We start from the raw sequence: 20,735 nt of genomic DNA on the forward strand, positions 1-20,735 counted from the left end.
ATTCTTCCGGAAAGGTATAAAGCGCACGGATGTTTGCATGAGTTGAGGATGAGTCATTCTAGTTCGCGACACTCTGCAACACAAATGTTTTTTCCTTGTACATTGAAACATTCGGCGCTGTGACTAAAATCATGTCTAAAAAAATATTTATTCGAGTGGAGTATTTCGTCAAAATTGTGAAATTGTAATTCGTATTTTATTTCCGCCTATATTCTAGTTGCACTACATTTATGAATTTGTTCCAACGATTCAGCGCGGGGAATAATTACCGACACTTAATTTTAATTGCACTGCATTTAGTGCAAATTTTTTCTTTCGAATTCTACTTATACTACTTTTTATTTATTTTACCTTGCTCCAAACGTTTCTAAAGGTTACTTAAACGTTTAGCGTAATTGCTCTATAATTTGTTTTCCACTCAACTGATTATAAGAATTGATTGAGGATTAAAAAAGTTGCATAAAACAGATGATTTATATACGAACGTAAAAAGATTTAAAAAAAATTTATTATACGATGTTTAACATACTGCGATCTTTTTAAATCGTACTTGTGATACAATGAGCATTTTTGTGCGTGAAATAGATCAAAGAATATTTGACAAAATAAAATTTATAAAAATCTTGTTTGGTTTCTAAACGGAGAAAATTTTATATAAAAAATTACTATGTACGGTAGTATCCATGAAGGAATTATAAAAATTTTTACTATGTTTTTCACATGTGAAACATATTAAAATTTTCGGTCCGCAGCTTCATGGTCCGCGGTTAATGCTGTACATAATAATTTTTGATATAAAATTTTCTCAGTGTACGTTGCCGATGGCAAAAAAGTACAAATTGTAAAAGTACAAATTGTAAATTTTCTCAGTGTATTGCCGATGGCAAAAAAGAAAATTGCATTTACATGATGATGCATCATGCGGTGTTTGCCAATGACGTATGGTGTATCGGGCACTAACATTTATCTCCGACTGGGTCCCATAAACGCGCAGCGCACTTTGGCGACCTGATTCGGCGACACGCCAGGGTCATATCGATGGTTCTCTCGCAGTTTTGCGCGACAAACCTATAAGGTTTGACCTAATATGGATACTTCGCCTCTTTGAAACGAATGGCACACCGGCCTGGTGGGGATCTCCGCATGGCTCCTTCGAGGCACCGGATCTCTCACGTATCGCGGTACTCCAGTACCTCATCGGACGTGTGTTACGACGCACATGCGTTTTCATATAGTCACGATCGCGCTCCCACCACGCCGCGAGGCATGCCGGTCGTTTAATGAACCGCGAAGGTAGGACCGAAAATCAGTCAGTCTCTTCGCACAGTCTTGAATCGTGAGTATGAAGCAGTATTGAACGGACACTGGCACTGTGAAGTAAAATTATCTTGCGACGTTTTAACGCCACGGGCTTGTTAGCGGTTTTTTATAAAATTTATCGCCGACAAATTTATCGTCGCGATAAGCGTATGTAAATGTTAACAATTGCTGAAATATAAGACCGTTTGGTTGAAACTGGATGTGATTTGAGAAATTTCGAAAACTCGCACGATAACGAATAGACGGACGTTTCTTCTCTTATCGAATAATGTTCTGAAGCACTCAAAAGCTTATTGCCATTATGCTAATGCAGAAGCATTATCATATTACGACGGAGTACGGTCGATGAACATTAAGATCAAGACGAAATATCTCCCGTCCTGGCTTATCGGGGTCGAGAGGTGTTTTTGCGTGGTAATTAGCATCCTGGTAGCCGTAAAAGTCACCGGGCGAGACAATTCGAGCGAATTCCTACATAAGCGTCTGGGGCAATTATGTGGTGCATGAGCGAATCGCGGAACCCGCGTACTTGCAAGGTCGAGCAGTAGACACTTCACGCCGGGAAGATCCGCGTGAAAGATTCCAACGACTCTGCGTTCTTCGACTGATTGCACACGGAGAGCGCATCTCGCCACGCAAAATCGCCACGATGTCGGCGTCGACGCACCAGCAAGCGGCTATACGGCGCCTCGAGGAGCTCTTCAGGGACGTCAAGTTGGAGCAACTGCACAACAATCCCGAGCTAATCAAACACGAGATCAAGATCGATAAATGCTGCGAAGTGCACGGCAAGCACGCGAAGGAGAACTGCTGGAACCGCAGGGGTTCTCTCAGCAACGTGGCGCATGCGGTCAGAAAAGATTCTTTCAGCCGTTACGATTCTTACAATTATGGCACCACGTCTCCTACTAGAAGAGGATCCCTGGGCATACCGCTGTCGCCTCCGAAGAGGGAACTGCACCCCTCAACCTTTCCCAGTACCCTGAGGAAGAGTCCTTTGGGATCGTCTATGAGCGCCATCAACAATGCCCGGAAGGATTTGTTTTCCAACACCATCGGCGGATTGTCTCTGCGCAGAGATCCCATCGGCCGCTCCATGGGTTGTCTGAGAAAAGATACCATATCGAGCTACAACTCGCCGCTGAGACGGGACTACGTAGCAAAGTCGATGACGAATCTTCAGCGACCGGCGACGACGACGCGGCGCGACGGCGCTCCGAATTTGGCCAGCCTCTTCGCCACCGCGAACTCCCCCACGAATTTGAAGATCGATTTGAGTTCTTCTTCGAACGGAGATCTCAAGGCGCGCTCCAACGGCAATCTGAAGAGCTGCCTCGCCGGTTCCAGCGGAAATCTGAGGAGTAACCTGAACGTAACATTGAGCGGCGATCGGGCGTCGTCGACGAGCCCGATCTCGAGCAGTCTGAGGAAGCCCGACGGCAAGTCGGCGACGCCGCTTTCTAGCGGCAGAAGGGGCTCGTACGACCGGAGGAGGCTCTCTACGGATTCTTTGGATAACCTGAAGAGAAACTCGTGGGATCCAGGTCGCAGAGGCTCCTCGGGCTCCTCGGGCGGATGGGACGATCCGATTTGGGAGGAAGGAAGCTCCGACCAGGTAATAATGAGTTCTGTTTATCCCCGAGTAAGAGAAATAGAAAGAGACGGATCATGTGAAAGGCCGAGATGATGATGATGATGCCATCGATAAGTAGACGAGCTATGAGTAAGCTATGCGGTAATATTGCTTTTATATAGATACGGTTATGAAAGTTGATCGGCCACATCGGCCACGCGACGTGATTTGTCGTGTAACTATTATTCCGGCGATAGGAATCTCTTTACCGGAGCAGGATATGAAATACGTTTCCTATCATTTTCTATAATGCTGCTGTTAACAATTTATGCATTGTCTCCGGTTCCCATACGCGACGAAGGAAAAGTCGGCTTGCGAGCTGGAGAAATCCGGTTCGGATTGTCGCGAAATAAAAATTTATCAATCCTTGTTAGGCGATTCTATGTACGCGAGTGATTTGCGCGTGGGAAATCTCGAGACCCGTTAATATGTAAGCTAATATTAGATTACCGTTGAAACATAGAATGTATCTACCGGAACAGTTACGTCGTAACATGCTCTTCATTGTTGTAACGAGAGTAGAAAGTGGAAAAAAATCTGTCGAACTTTGCAGATTGATTTCATCAAATATGGTACGGTTGAAACCGCTGTAATTCAATCCATAAATTTAATTTGCATTTTTATGCAATGAAAAAAAATCCACCACGCCATTGCCGTGAATAAATATTGTGAGATCATTTGTGTATATTCACGATATTGAACTCTGCACTTATCGAAATTTTTAATTTTAGCTGAGATTTTAATTCTCTTGCTTATTCTCAATTAAAACTATATTGCATTTTCTAAATAGCTCTCTTTATCTCATAAAATTGTTTCCACGTAACGCTAAGGAGGGCGAACATTTCTGGTACGTGCTTACGTCATCGGCATACCTTGCATGGTATGAGAGTGTCATGCAGTGTTAGTCATCAAATGTTACGATAGTGTCTTGCTAACAAATGCGGAAAATACATACAGTCAATCCATTCGTTTACGTTTCAATACATTTAAAATGATTGTTGTCAAGAATTGTCAATTAATCGTTTTATCATTATACGATTATCACCTATCGCTAAATGATAAATCGTTTTTTAAAGATAAGTTAAAATTGCCGCATTGAACAAACATGTGATATTTTATATGATGCACAATTTTTTGCAGTATAAATACAAACTATTCAGTAATTCAGATAGGAATACATAAATATAGGAAAAAATAATTTTTTTTAATTATCTCATATTTTCTGAAGTGCAAAAATGAGGGGAATAAGCCTGCAAAGTTTTATTAAAACGGTACGTTTCACGACATGAACTATAGGTAAAAAATTTTGTAGCTGTCAGATACATGCCGTTATTTCATCTTTATTCGGTCTTTGTTGATTCTTTTTTTACATTGTTACGGTTGTTTGTCCTGTAGGCTGTAGGATAGATCCGCGTATTTCCTGAAACAAGTTCCCCGCAGGTGTAACCTACGCATGACATTCAGCCGTGAGCGGTGGCCTACGCGTTCGCTTTAGCGAGATTGATAATTCATATTTTTGCGGACGGACCTCTCCGTTCCCACTTCCTCTCTCGTCCACACGGTTTTTCACGGTATAACGCGAGAGTTACGCGTGCACACACAATCCGCGCTCGATATGGTCGTTTCCGAACACACAAGAGTTTAAAAGCAACTCATTGCGTCACTAAATTAATTCATCACAAATATATCCATCAGGCAACAGGCGCTGTAATAGATTTTTTTTTGCTTATTGTACTTGAACTTTTTTAACGATGACACTAAAAAAGTGATGCCAGTCTTTTAGAGAGTTTTTATAGAATCCATAGCTAATGTAAATTTCCAGATGAATATTTATATTTACCTTATATGAAATTTATAAAAATAATTTCGAGTTTTTAATTTATCCGATGCATATTTTTATCGTCCTTTTAGTCGTAGCAATGCAAAGTTGTTATTTTAAGCATTAGGTAACGTTGATTGATTTTTTAAAATAGTCTATTAATTTTTAAAAATATTCTTTGATATAGCGCACAAAATGTTGCGAATTAATATTTGCATGTTAAATTTATGAGGAATTTATGAGGTTTGTATTTTATTAGTCAGATGCATATTTTTATCGCTTTCTTAATCACGAAAAATGCAGAGCTGTTATTCCACGCGGGGTGCCGAAATTCCTCAATCCGGTCTGCGGCTTCGTGCGCAATGCGCTTTACCTACATGCAACTTCACGGTCGGCGAGCACCCGCGATTTTCCGCGTGTCACACGGCTCCGGAACCGTTCCGTCTCACGGTACGACGACAACCGAGATGATTGACCGATCGCCGTCGGTACCGTTAGGAAAAATTGATGTTTATTGGCACAAAAACCGGCCAAAATTGACTCGCGGGAGGATACTTCACATGTCATCTTCGACGTTGCAGTAGTTCCTCCCACGCCAAACGATTACTGGCCGGAAGTGAGTATCTAGACGGACCGTAATAATTTCGTAATAAACTCGATGCAACTGAATACAAAAATTGTGTTCTATTTTAGATATCAATTTTCAACTTTGATGATTCAGATACTTACGTATCGTGCAACGCTGACAGCAAAGAGTCCAATAAAAACAGGCGAGTGCACTTTAAATTATCTGCGGAGAAGAGTATCAATGTAGAGTACCTAACTTGTTTTTTCGCATGAAGTGGAGATTAGGTGGTCAAACGGTTTGGAATTCTTGAACTGATTGTTGAAGCATATAACTGGTACCGACAATAATTTATAACAATGACATTTTAAACAGATTTATGTGATGACTTGTTTAAAAAATTATTTAAACCAATAATTATATTGATAATAATATAGTTATTAAAAGTACTAGGAGATTTCTTTACATAGATATTGATCTTAGGATCGATTTGCAGGATTTTGTATTACTTCCTCCGAAATTATAAATCCAAAATTGCCACATGTTATAATTTTTCAAATTTAAATTTCGTTTGTCTTAATAATATAAACATCCCGAACAGATTGATTTAACGCAGGAGTGCAGGTTTTCGGAAATATTTTCGGAGCAATCCGATTGGTTATTTATAGAAATGGAAAGTCGTCTTCTTGATTGCACCGCCTGGAGTATCCGGGGGGATTACGTTCAGAGACTTCTTAAGACCGAAGACTTGGATCGTGTCCCACTCGGTTCAAGTAGGTAGGGTCATTCACTCGGTTATCCAGACAGGTAGCCAGTCGGTTAAACGCGATCTATTCGTCGCGAGTGCAAAATTTCCGAAAATTTCGACTGTGATCTCACATTTCCCGATCTTGAACAGTGTCGTTTAAGCATCATGCGAGGATTACCGTATTTCGAGAAAAAATTGCTCCCGTATCTCACGCAGAATAGTCAAATCGCCTATGAAACTCTTTCGAATGCACCACCGGATTCTTTGGAGCTTCAGGTTAGAAACTTATTTGAAAACATTTACATATATATATTTTTTTAGGAATTAGTTGAAAAATTAAGAAATAGGGACTCTTTAATAATAAAATTAATTGTTATTGTAAAATCATTAAAAAATAATGCGTGTGATATTGAGTGAATGGAAAGAATATCGAGTTCCTTGTATTCATACTTTAATTCTTTTAAATAGTGGTAGTCCTTGATATTTATCTTACTGTAATGTTTAATCATTAACGGCGGATTTAACAACGGGATGAAGATGATGAATAAATGGCGCGTTGAGAGTCCACTAAACACTCGTTTAAACCTGCAATAATTGACGCTACTAATTGAATCGGTGAAAAGATTTTGCATGGCTAGCGAGACTGTCTACTGTTCTTGATAAAAACATTTTACTACGAGTTATTAGCGTGCAAATTAGGTTTATTAAATTATCATCTATTTATTATGTTGAGTAAAATTTCATGGTGCAAATTAAATTCGTTTTGCTGAAAGTTTCTAAATTTTTTTTTCAATATTAATGCAATTTATTGAAAAGCATTCTAATTGGCATACTTGAAGCTAAATTGCATATAAAATAGTGTATCTCAAGATACATAAATTTATCTTTAACGTATGATTTATGATCTAAATGATCATAATCTTATAATACAATCTTGCGTACAAATGTTTCAAGAAAGCTCGTTAAGATCTCGAGCTGGCGTCATGTATAGTCTTCGAGATTTTTCGAAACACAATGAAGACTCGCGCGACGCAAAATGTTTGCCAATTTGGAGAAAGTCTATGTGATGACTATGTTTCCGCATTTTGCATTTTAGTGAAATCGATTGTTTTTCTTTCTTCGCTTCTATTGTGTCGTCTGACTTTTTTTGCTGGCAGCAGAAGTTGCGGCTTGCCATGGCCGTGATCCATGATAGACATTTTCTTTGCCAAGTGAAATGAATCGGGCGGCATGTACGATTTTTACGATAAAATGTTGTTCAATCGTCTGGAACGAACATGTCTATCGTTTTTATTTGGAAAGTAGAGATACGCGCTTGATCTCAATAAATTTTTAATATAATATATTTCTCCGTTTGGTAGCTTAAACTATTGCGAACGATATGTTTTTCTTCGCAAGTGTTAATGAAACATGAAAACTTTTTACGAGAATTATAGATTTATATGATTAAACGTCAAATAGCTTCCGAGCTGGAGATGCAAATAACAAGTAATAATTAACTTAACACGAGAACTTAACAGAGCAAACATGTTTTTATAATGATCGGTATTTTTCCTGTGCTCTAAAGTTAGACGCGTAGCTTATCCTCTTTCGTCATCAGTAATAACTTGGCGGTCAGTCGGATTTCCATGTATGGTATGATCCGTGTAGGTCGTTGTTGCAGTTTCGCTCGCCAACGTCTGTAGATATTTTTTTCCATTTTTTTTACCTCCTCAAATGTCTTTTTTAAATTTCTTTATATTTTTATTTATCAATCGTAGCAATGTTCTAGCTGTTTTAAATGTGTCTGAGAAGAAAACACAAACCTACATCAATTCTGCAAATTTATTTCGAAGTAAAGATTACAATAGTCAAAATATTGTAATTAAATATCTTTAATTAAAATTAAGATCACGAGCTGCAGAACATATCCAGATTGTTTTCTTTTTATTTATTATGTTTCTACGTATTTTATGTTTAGATTGTATGTTTAGATTGCATGCATTAATTACGCAAATTGAAAGCCGCTTCTCTTTAGTGCATTACGTACGCTGAAAATGAGATGATTTACATTGCTAATAATACTGATAGTTGATCATCCGCTTGTTGCTGCTGAAACGATTATAACTTTGTCCGATCATTGTGGGCGGCATCAAAACAGTTATACAGCCATCATTATTAATTTGAATAATGACGTTCTGGTTATTCTCTACTATAGCAAGTATCCGAGGATAATAACAACGTCTGTGAAAATTTCAAGTTTATAGAAACACAATATCGCGCAAGTATTAAAAAATATTTATATATTTATCCAGACAGCCAACATTGCTAACATTTTACTAAGTAATAACGTCCTTCAAATGTTCAAAAAAATATATACATGCATTTTAAAAGTATGTATTATTTATAGAGAATTACATTTTCTTTACAAGTTAAATTTTCATCTTTATCGATTTCGAAATTATTCAATTTTGTGTCAAACTATCTTTTAAACTACAAGAAAAATATATTAAATTTTCCTAATTTTATTACTTATCTCGATTTTTTTTAAATATCAAAATAACTTTACTATTACTCTGACATTACTATTTTCTTCCCCAATTATTCCCCAATTAATTGTAAAAGTGATAGTATTTAAAATACGAGTGACTGCGTACTATTAAATTCCAGTTTTGACGTGAACATCCCTCGTAAGTTTATAAAAAATAATATAGATATGATAATTTATGCAGACATTTTTAAATGTACTATTTAAATGTATTATAAAAAAAAAACACGTAAAACATACCGCGCGTGATATATGAAGGCAGATAAAACAGAAGTCTACGTTAGCGTAGTGATTGTACCAAATGTTGATGTGGTAAACGATCTCACCAGTCTCTACTTCGTCGATTCTTGGTCAGAGCCTCTCTCTTCAAGTATCTTACTGAAGAATTCTGTGTTATCGGCATCCTTGTTCTTGCATTTTACTTTTTTTGATCCGCGATAATTCACAATTTATAGTTTTTCTTACAATTTATGCAAAAAAAGTAGCGAATAAATATTCATCGAAGATGCAACTTAAAGCGTGGTCAAATACTATAGCAGAATTTATCGTCGAGAAAATGTGGGTCACGATCTTCGTACTGGACGCAAGCTTGACCAGGCGCATCTAATGGTCATCCACTTTCTTGTAAATTCCTTATGATTGCCGCAGACCGGCTGCGATATTTTCTCTCAATCGAGCCTTGTGATGTTCGTAATTTCTGAAGACGTGACGTACCGTAGTACTTGTACGTCGTGGATTATCAATTAGTTCACTCGACATGATTGACATATAACGGATGATTTTTTAAATTTAAGCGACAAAAGAGAAGATAAAAAAATAACAATTTTAGCAATTACATTGATTTATCTGATATCAAAATTAAATTATTTTATTCCCCAATTAATTGTAAAAGTGATAGTATTTAAAATACGAGTGACTGCGTACTATTAAATTCCAGTTTTGACGTGAACATCCCTCGTAAGTTTATAAAAAATAATATAGATATGATAATTTATGCAGACAGTAACGGTGTATAAAAATAATTTGTACTGTTACATCATTAACCGTTATTGAATTGGTAACATTTTATTTTGAGTCATCGCGACCGTGTGAAATCTCTGTTTCTCCGCCTTCCACGTCGAGGTATTATACTTGACATTTTTTTTGGCATACTCTATCAGCAGCGGTTTGAGTTATGGTCCATGTACCCAGCATGTCGGCCGTATGTTAATTATGGTACGGCGCGTGCATACTCGGTAATGCACGGTTTACATTTTGTTACGCCGGTTATCGCACGCCGTTCGTTTTCGTGACATGCGATCAGTCAGCCTGTTATTAGTATTTTTTAACGGTACACGATGCCAGCAATCCGGTTATTCGATGCTACATTTTTCGTTTCCGCTTCGAATTCAGTTTCCAACTTCAGAAAAGAGTTCTCGGTTGATGAATTACATAAGCGGAACAAGCGGTTTTTCGAAGTAAACTGGTTACACTTTTTATTGTTTTTTTTTTTCTTTTTCCCGTGCACCTTGCCGATTGGGCAAATCAGATGGTAGCGCGTTAAATTCCACCTGTGGAGCGTATCTGATTAGAGTGTCGATATCCTTATTTCTTAATCGTAATTGTTAGCCGTCGATAGATTTTCAAAAAGATTACTTGGATTGATCTGGAAAAGGTAAGATTGAGTAATCGCCATTCGCGCTTGCAGTAGTCATTAGATCGATTACCGGTTCACAACACGCTTATTTACTTCTAGTATGAATTTTTCACGATCGACGCTATAAATTAAATTCGGTGAATGGGAAAAAGGTACAAATGTGGAGCGTGTGAAAGAATAACATATGTATATTTCCTGTATGACTGGACACTTTGTCGTGCAGAATCATTGTACAAACTGAAGTAGGAATTTGGCGGCCGGTAATTCCGGTACGAAAACTCGGTCAACGGGTGTTTGATCTGCGACAACTTTGACCTCGGCAATGCTCATCGTAGTTGCAAGTCATGGCGTTTTCTTGCGGAGGAAGAAATCGTATTGAATCGGACGGACATATGTAATGATGCTGTTACTACCGTGCATCATCGATTAACCACTGACCCCATCTACTTATCTCTTTAACTACATCAATATTTGTTTAATAAGGAGATTATACCGGTTCTTAATTGTGCAACTAAATTTTTATCCGATCAGATAAACCTTCTGCGGTACGCGAATCACCCTCGATTTCGTCGTACAACAGTTTGCTCTTGTTATTGTCTCCGCTCGCTCCAGATTTCGTTTTCTCGCGATCCACATCCACATAGAAAGCCATCGTATTTTAATAGCGGCGCGCGATGGTTTGCCATCGACACTCGCACGCGACTCAAACGTCACTCGAACATAGTGGAACGAACCCAGCCACCGACCACGATAATCATCCGAAGATCCACGCGATGACAAGAACATGTACAAAAGATCCATCTGTTTTTTTTTCTGTTGCCTTGAGATAAGTCGCGTGCGGGCAAACTGTTGGATCACGGCAATTTACTTTTTGTGTCGCACTGTACTTTCTCTAAAACGCAGATGATCGCGAAGGGGGGTGAGACACGTCGACAGCGACGTGTCGATTATATGCTTCGCGTCCTATTTTCTGTCATTTTCGAATTAGTCGACTGTCTGTTCAGTCTGTTCGTCTATCCGGGGAGAAATCTAGCTTCCACGTGTGATGTCTTTATCCCACCATTGTTCAACGAACTTATCTTGATCCGGAATTAAAACAGACCGAACTATCTCGATTGGAAAACATTATATAATGGCACATTATATCACGTAGGCGAAACGGTCAATGTCGACTTAATCTAGAAAGTTTCGCAACGCGTATTGCGATTAATCAGCATTCTATTATTCGTTAATCGAAAATAGGTTGCTTATTAGTGCCGATTCAGCTTCATCCGATTTATCAAGATGTTAACAGGTGTGACTTATCTGCTGCATTAATCGATCTTACTCGAAGTGACTTTTGGAGCGCGGCGAAAGGGTTGAACCGCTTTCATTCTCGGGCACATACAACCTAGTATTATGCACTCATAGTTTTGCTGGGAACACATTAATACAAGACTGAGTAGTGAAATTAATGTGGCACGCAAAACGCGGTGTTAATAATCGGTCGACCATCATCCGATCGGTTTACGAGCACGTGCGTCGTTATCGCGGCGAAAGGAAATTTCGCTTGTACGGGCAACCAATAATTTCGCGGCGCGAAAAAGGAAGAGAGACCGGAAAGGAAAAAAAAATGGAGGAGGATTGCCACATATCCCGGCGAATTATTAACGGAGCGTATCGGAGAAAGCAGCGATGGAAAATTGAATTGGCGTGATCGCGCGCCAGGGCGGCGCCCCGCGATAAAGAAAACTGCGACTCTTTTTTTTCTTAGAACATTCATCAAGTGTGGATTTATACGAACATTAGCAAAACTAAAGCCAGCGGCAATACGGCACGTTTTTGCTTACTGGATTGATTGCGAGCTAGTAAAATACTAGAAATGCACCATACAGCATACAGTATTTTTAGTAATTTACTAGCTCGCAATCAATCCAATAAGCAAAAACGTATTGTGTGCCGCTGGCTTAAGATTTCACATTGCTAAGAGACGCAATAATTTTCAGACAATTTTGCTATTTTCTTAATTACAGATTGCGTTGAATAAAATATATTCGTTTTATTAATTCAAAGCTTGATTGTGTTATCGATAAAAATTATTATGCATGAAATAAATCATGTATAAGTGATAAATCAATCTATAAATAAAACATAAAAATAGAATAAAAATAAATATGTATGAAAATATAAGAATATATAAGAATATATAAGAATAGATATAAAAATTAAAGAAAATATATATGCATAAGTAAAATTAACTGAACTTCAAAAACTTTACAATTTACACCTGAGATTCACACTGTATGCATTAAACTCTTACTTGCATTTACCTGTCAGACTTTTTACGCGCCTAGTGATATAGTAATTTATGGTGCAGTGAAATACATTTTGCTCGGATCGATTGCTGGAATGAATTCGATCGCGCGATTCACAGAGAGCATATATAAAACCAACTGACCGAAGAAATTTATAAGACACGCAGCGTAATATTAATAGAACTCTTGGCAGTTAGCGCATTAACGACATCGATCATATTGCAGGAAAGTGCAACGGACCATACATAGTGTTGTAAAGTGAGAACTGCTATGATTCATCAAAACGTTTCGTAAATAAATAGTGCATATCTGTGTTGTTTTCATATTATGTGAAATGTATGTTTATGCTAATTGTCTTGAAGGCATTCGTGCGTGAATATAAAAATTTTCTGATTATTAATCGAATCAATACTCTTTCACATGAAGATGTAATTATAAAACATAATAATACTAATAAAAAAATATCTATGAACGGATAAAGAATCTTTAAATTCAAAGTAAAGCTGTGCAAAATTAATTGAGTGCTAGTTAAAATATTCCATATTAACAATTAGTCATGTTACTAAGTCATATTACTAATTAAAGGGAACGCGAAAATAAAGAGGAAAGGCAGTATAAGTAATCAATCTATACATATAGGCACATCCTGTGCTCTATCTTGTACATATCTTGATTGAAGCGAATTCTGACTTCAATCGAAGTGCATTTTCAATTTCGTTGCAATGCATTACGAGTTGCAACAGAATTAGCGATTGAATCCCCGAAGGCAGCATCTTTTGCGATCTAAACACGATCGAGCCGACAAGCTGCTTCTCGACGCCCACCTTCATTCTCACTTCCTGCGAATAATGACGCGATTTCTATCTCGAAAGAAGATTAATACGAGTGGATGGGCCTGGTGGTTGTCGCTGGAAAAGATGATCGCGCAGTGAAAGCGAGAGAGGATGGAAAATGAATGTTACTGCTGCTCCCTTTTTTTTTCTTCATCCGCTATGTACATCATCGAACTCTCTCGATAATTTATGTCTCTTCTCGTTTCGCAAGATTCGACGATAATTCGAAAATCTAGTTTGCCGCGCGAGAAGATAAATTTTCATGCAAAAATCTCTCGTTTCGTTCATTCGGAAGAAACTTCTGAAAAAACTGCCTTCTGAATATTAATATTTTCATAATAATATGCCTAGCGTGCGATTTTTTCCTGATCTTATTTCTGTTGCAAGATATTGTAGCATTTCCAACAAAGATATCCCTTGCTGGTTCCGCCTTCTTTTAAATGAGATCACGTAAATTGCGGGTTTATCATGAAATCGCCATTGTTCTTTCCAGCATAATCGACTTAATACAGTTATTTTACATGTTATTTAGCACTGTAATTCTATTTTTCTATTTTTATCGCATTGATAACATGCAAATTAGATTTCACTTATGAAGCTGCTCCGCTGACTTTTCGAGTGTTATTTTCTTCTATTTATCACTAAATTTTTTTCTTTTTACGTTGTTTCAAGAGTGTCGCACTACTTTTCTATAATTTCACTTTTGTAATAAAATTGTATATTTGAATTAATCAAATGTGTTCTTTATATTCAAAAATGGAAGAAAATTGTAAAATTACCGTAGACAAACAAGGTTTAAAAAATTTTTAAACTCACGCAAAACCTTATTCATTTTCTGAGTTTCATAGTTGATAGAAGCGATTCGTTTGCGCATTGTTGCGAACGCTATAAATTTGTTTCTTTGCCAGGCCTTTTGTCTACTTTGAAATTGTGTTATGTTTTACACAATGGGAGTGACTATGAAATACATAAATCAACGCTATTTGACAATAATAGCACTCCGACGGAACCGCGAACTACTCTCGCTTCGCACGATACGCGTGAAGAAAGGGGGATGAGTTTCCCGGTGGTAGGGAGACGAAGTCTTTCGCGTTCAGACGAGGAGAAGTGGGTCGTTTCTCAACAGATAGTAGCTCGGCGAGAACGTAGTCTACGCACTCCTTCGTCGTACACAGCTGAGCGCGGGCCGCGATAACTCGGGATCCGCGAGATCGTCTCAAGTGTTTCTCGAGTGTGGAAAAGATCACAGTGTGCTTCGATGAATCCTCGAGTAGAAAAGAGCGAGGACTGACAATTCAGAGCAACGATCGAAACGACCGCACGATGACGAAGCCGAAACGATAAATTCAATTATCGGTGACGGAAGTTAACAAATCCCGTTCGTTTAGAAAGTGAAGTGTGTTATACGAAATTGGGAAACGTTCGAAAGTGATTTTTCCGAGGCCACTGGAGAGTGATGACAATTAACCGAAATCTTTCGTCACGCATGATCGAAGTTTTCTCTCGGTTCGTCTGAGTTTAAGTCATCCAAATCGTCCCAGGAGAGACGTTTCTAATCTAGAATCTCCCTATTACTCGATCGAGCGTGCCAAACTCTCTAAACGCGCAATCATCAAACGTTATTAAGAGTTTTCATCGATATCGATCTTTCACGACTTTATTATCAATTTTGTCTAAGACTTTTACGATCGATCGCGAGTTTGCTAATAACTGTCTTTATTATTTGTATTATACTGTTTGTTTATTGAGTTATTATCGATATCTGATCGATAAAGCTATATACATATATCTATCGTGTCGTGTAAAAAAATCGGCTGAAATAATATGCCAACGTGAGGAATTCGCTGCAAGATCTTGTACAAGGAGGAGCAGATCGTGATCCACCATGGGCGACATCCGAGTGCTGGATCCGCGCTTCGAACTGAAGCAGCATCGACCTTGGCCGCCGATGTACCGGAATCATCCGAACAGCCGAGCGCCGTCTTACTGTTACCGGCCGGTGCCGTTGGACACTCTGGCCCAATGGATAACCCCTCACGTTCCCGATTACAATTACATACCGGCGCCTAGGATGACGGCGAATCCGAATAAATCACGGGACTACTACTACCTGGCTCCGTTGTACAGAAACGCCATGCCGCCGCCGCCGCAGGCGATGTCACCGCTTCAAGTGTCGCCGATTACGATGCCACCGCCCGGCATGATGATGATGGAACGGCCGAGAGGCCGGGCCAAGAGCTCGGGCGGCCTCGCCAGGAACAGCATGCCGCCCTGCACGTGCGCCGTCGGTCGTACCAGGTCCTTGGAGGACGTCAGGAGCGAGATGAGCGAGTGGGACGATTATCACGATGAGAACGGCAATCATCTGCAGAGAAACAGCCCCAAAGGCGCGAACGCGTGCCGGCAGATTCGCAGATCCATGGAGAACCTGCTGGACGTTGACACGGAGGAACGTGCGCTGAACACGTTTGAAAGGATCAGTAAAATCTGCAGAAGATCCGAGGAGAGGAGGAACGATAAGCCGGGCAGACGACGCGGTAGCTATATGGTGTGTTGAGATTTTTATGGGTTGGGATTTTTGCTAAGGATATAAAGGAATTGTATTATTCTTCGGATCATGAGAGGTCTTTCGTATTTGTTTGCATTGCGAAAAGATTTCATTTATACATATGAAACAAAAACTTCACGCTCTTTTATTTTGAAGTATTTTATGTTTCATAAATATTTCATACATTTTTTTTTACATGCACTTATTCACTTATATATGAATTAAAATGATTTATATGCTGGATTATAAACTATAATATTTTTGAAGATAATATCGAATCTCTTATATATACTTTATCAAGCGATTACATTAATCTTGCCTTTGCGATTGCTTAGCTTGTCGTATTTCCCGATTCAATCTGTGTAGTACCACTTTAATCTCTATTGCATACGTAACGCTAATAACAGTATTATTTCGTAGAGTAATTTATAAAGATAATTTTGTACTTACGTCACCGAGTGTCAGAATATTCATTCTCGATACGGAATTTTTCGCGCAAGTTATCGCAATCGTATCTCGTTGTAGTGTGATAAACTGCGTGACTAACGTGCAGTTTCGTACACACGTAAATTGCTAGAATGACTTTCAGCTGAGATTTACAGATCAGTGAGTTTGTTAACTTAATTCAGTGTCCGGTTGGCCGCCGTTGCACGATACGCGCCTTACATTCTTGATTCCGGAACTACATCGGAACTGGTCGACTTAAATGTCTCTAGTCGCAAAGAATCAAGCCTTTTTTTAATTGTGTATCTCGTTTATGAGCAAAAACTGCGAAAACTCGTTAGCTGCAAGTGATCTTTTAATGTCACTAGAATTCCACACTATCTCAAAATTAATATAATAACGTGACACTTTTTCTTTTACAAACTTGCTTCAACTTTTTAAGAACGTGTTTTTCGCTCGAATTTGCTACAATGTTTCCTTGCTACGATTCTTCTCGCACCGCCTTGTAAATTCAATACGCCGAATTAACTCGATCATCCGGCGCGCAATGATCGAATTATGAACATCTCCTTAAAACTCTCGTCTTAAGGAGAAACCAACGTCGCGGTGTTCATCCCGCACTTGCTCCGTCGTAATTATACAATCCGGAATTTCACGCCTCGATTCGGAACGTGGGGATAATCAGTCTTCCTTTCGTCTGTTGCGACTCGCAAATGTCGGTCGAAGAAAGTGTCTCGCGGAATTCGGGATTCTTTCTTTATTCGCGCGGAATTGAAATAAATACATTGTTTATCGCTCTAGGATACAATAATCTCTGTCCTTCCGCTTGAAAGCTGTACTACAGATTGTGCGATAAGCCAAGCCTATATAGATCACCGATGTAGATACGATGCCTATAGAAATTATATGTCTACGCTATGTAGACACCAAGAACAACCGGATATTGTTCACATTTGCCTCGTAATTATATTCGGCGAGAAAAATGGTGAGATATCGATATAATTATAGGCCCGTTAAAAACCTCCAATTAATTTTGAAATAATTTAACTCAACTTTCTTCTATTTCTTTTTTTTTATTACAGTTTTTTAATTTACAATATATCTGAATTGTTTTATTTGCGTCTATAAAAATGCATCAGACAACTTTCTTGCGTTATTGTGTTATATTGGTGGCACGATTCGGTCCATATATTTTCCTCAATTATGCATCTTTAATGATCCGCAATTTCAACTAACTCGGGGTAGAAAGTGTTCCTGATTGGTATCGGGTTAATCAACCGTTACTTTGTTATTAGGAAAGTTAATTCGCCCCATCGAAATAATCGCTAATCAACGCAAATAATCCCTACTTGTTATTCCACGCTTCACGAGGAGATCTTCGCTTGATGATCGCGATTATATTTCTCACGATCGGTGCATCTATCGCGATCTAGTATACATCATGTTCGCTGCTAAGAGGTGTCGTTAACCAGCTGTCGGCCATTAAATCGTTACGTCGCTAATTAGATATACCGCGTTGACGGATCGGTAGATCGGCGGACAGATCGATCAAAAGCGAGATGTGCATCTACCATCGGTCGTCGCGCTATCGATAAATCTCAATCACGCACACGCGTGGAAAGACAGATTGTTCTGCCTGATCGATGATGCCGATTAGTTTTTCATTGTCTGTCTATCGCGTTTCGATTTCCTACTCCTTTCGACATGGCACAATCTATTGCGAAAAACAATCGTTCAGGAAATTGAATTGATTACAGGACTTATCGCGACGAATGATCGGCGCGCACTGTAATCAACGGCTGTCTCTTCAGTGAAAGCGAAGTATTCTTCGCGTTGCGCAATTAATCGGTGTGACGGGATGCATTAACCGGCGACAGGGGAGAAAATGTGATGGCGGGTGGATTTTGTTCCCGCTGAATGGACACGAATTGCGTGTATGTCGAAAGTACAAACGACATAATTTTCGAGTTCCTCTCCAGATCCGGTGACGACGGTCGGCTATTAAGCCGAGCACGGTTTACGCCACATCTGTAATCGACCGCTTAATTATAATCTCTGTCGCGTGCGTTTCGTACATACGGTAGAAAGTTGCGAAGACTTCCTCGAACCGAAATCGCCACTTCGTAAGAAAATTAATGCGTCGCTCGTAATTCAAGATGAGATATCGCACGCTATACTCAATTCGTTCGAGACAAAAATGGCGCTTTAATGACGGTTGGATAATAACAGTCGTGTTAATAATTAGGATTGCGATAATTGTGGGATTTATTTTGATCAGAATTACGCAAACATTTGCTTAGGCAAAATTACGCCGGCCAGTAACTAGTCGACTTAAATGTCTCTAGTCGCAAAAAATTAAACCTTTTTTGAATTGTGTATCTCGTTTATGAGCAAAAACTGCGAAAACTCGTTAGCTGCAAGTGATCTTTTAATGTCACCAGAATTCTACACTGTATCTCAAAATTAATGTAATAACGTGACACTTTTTCTTTTACGAACTTGCTTCAATTTTTTAAGAATGTGTTTTTCGCTCGAATTTGCTACAATGTTTCCTTGCTACAATTCTTCAACGATGTTATCGAGAATGCTTTACTCAATATCCGGGATACTTAATTCATTTCCGCGTTTGTTTAGCATGTTGTATAAATTACTCGGTAGTTTCTTCTCATTAATATAAGAGAAATGATTTCTTAACAATTTCATATTTTGTATCTTCGTGAAGAATACAACATTAAAAAAAATGTAACGATAATTAATTATATTAATTGAACGTAACGCGCTAAGAAGTTGAACACATTAATTATACGTAATACGCTTTTAGAGCAAAAAGAGCGCGGTGCGTGCTGTGAATGTTTTTTTTTCCGGTTTGCAAGACGTTTATAACTTCACATAAAGATCTTATGATGAAATTACGTAGCGAAACTCATAAATTGAAATCTCAAGCGCCCTTAAGCGTCCACGCACCTTCGATTTCTGTCTGAGCATCGGCGACGAAAAAGTATGTCGTAACCCAGATATAAGAAATGACTGGGGTTTCACCGACTGGGTTTTATTGTCTGCGTTTAATATATTTCTGCATATAAATTCTGCACATGATATTCGTATCGACAGCATCGAATTATTCATTTTCGTAATTATGTATGTCGAACTGTGATCTGTCCTATTGGTGTCTAGGTAAGAGATTAAATTTCATCGTCGATCCGGTCCAACCGGTTTTTCAGAGAAGAGTAAAAATTTCGACGGAGATCACACAGAAATCGTTTAATCTTGTTGACGACGTTAAACGAGCCGTTGCGATTTGCTTCGGAAATTCGTTGATTACACGCCGTATCTGGAATAATTACCACTGTCGCAGATTTACGAGCTTAGTAACAAATTCCCGTACGCGTCGCATATTCTGAGGATGTGAGCATGAAGGAAAGTAAAAAGCCAGAGTCGACAATCAGGTCAAGGCTCATTTATTAGTTGTTTTTCATCGTGCTACGCGTTGTTGGATCCGTCCCGCCAATTCTTGATCGGAGATGCGTGTCGGAAGACCTTCGGGGTATCCGGCAGATTCTTCGCGGACCATCCTTTCCTTCTCTAGGAAAACGAAGGAAATGACCGTTCACAAAGAAATTAAGGCCGCGAATATCAATTATGATCAACTACTATTAGCTTTAGACACATCGCTTTTACTTAATTTCTATTTTGTGTTTACATTATCGCTTTGCGTTCAACATGTTGGCACAATAATAAATCCTTGTATAAATCTAGAAAAATAATTTTATTATTAAATTATTAATATACATTACAATATATTAAATTCATTATTTTACCATTATTATTATTTTGTTAGAAATTAATGTCAAGCTCTCTTGTTTGAAATTTCATTGCAATATTTGCGTCTAATTTCCGTAAGATAGGAATTTTGTTTATTGATGAAACTATTTATACAAAATGAAAAATAGTGCTCGTAGCTGTGTTTGCGTCATCTCCGTCCCGCTTTCGTACGGGATCTTAGAATATCTGTCTATGTATTATGACGTTCCTGTGCACCGCCACGGTAGCAAAGGCTTTCGCAAGGCTGTAGAGAGCTATTAAGACTAAACGTCTGTAACGATGACCGACGGGTTGATTGACCGCGATCAGTAAAACTAGGCTTCAGTTATCTCTCCCGATGGTTCATCCGCTTTTCCTAACAGACTTACGATCGAGCGTCCTTTCCAGTTCGTTAAATTCGCCTGACAGGCCGCCGCACGGAGAATTCCAGAATTTCCGCGGAATTGGGCATCTCTCGCGGATCTACGATCGATTCTCCTTCACGGTCCCGATCTCACTCGTAAACCACCAGCGGTCTGCTCGTAAAAAAAAAAGCCGATCGTATAA

General features: G+C 38.8%; 1 protein-coding gene and 1 long non-coding RNA gene across 12 annotated transcripts in view; one reads left to right on the forward strand and one right to left on the reverse strand.

Annotated features, from left to right (window-relative positions):
- Positions 1-20,735, forward strand: part of LOC105675447 (WD repeat-containing protein 47) — a 63,554-nt gene that overhangs the window by 32,411 nt on the left and 10,408 nt on the right. The gene's annotated exons all lie outside the window — the stretch shown is intronic.
- LOC105670144 (uncharacterized) overlaps positions 19,107-20,735 on the reverse strand; it is a 156,308-nt gene continuing 154,679 nt past the window's right edge. For 3 of the 6 annotated variants that reach the window (XR_010890349.1, XR_010890351.1, XR_010890350.1), the window contains one exon: positions 19,108-19,949. This is a non-coding gene — a long non-coding RNA (uncharacterized lncRNA). Of the gene's footprint in view, positions 19,950-20,735 lie in introns of all 6 variants that reach the window. The other 3 variants (XR_010890348.1, XR_010890347.1, XR_010890345.1) reach the window with 2 other exon arrangements.

This window comes from Linepithema humile, chromosome 5, assembly GCF_040581485.1.
Source record: "Linepithema humile isolate Giens D197 chromosome 5, Lhum_UNIL_v1.0, whole genome shotgun sequence".
NCBI classification, from domain to species: Eukaryota; Metazoa; Arthropoda; class Insecta; order Hymenoptera; family Formicidae; genus Linepithema; species Linepithema humile.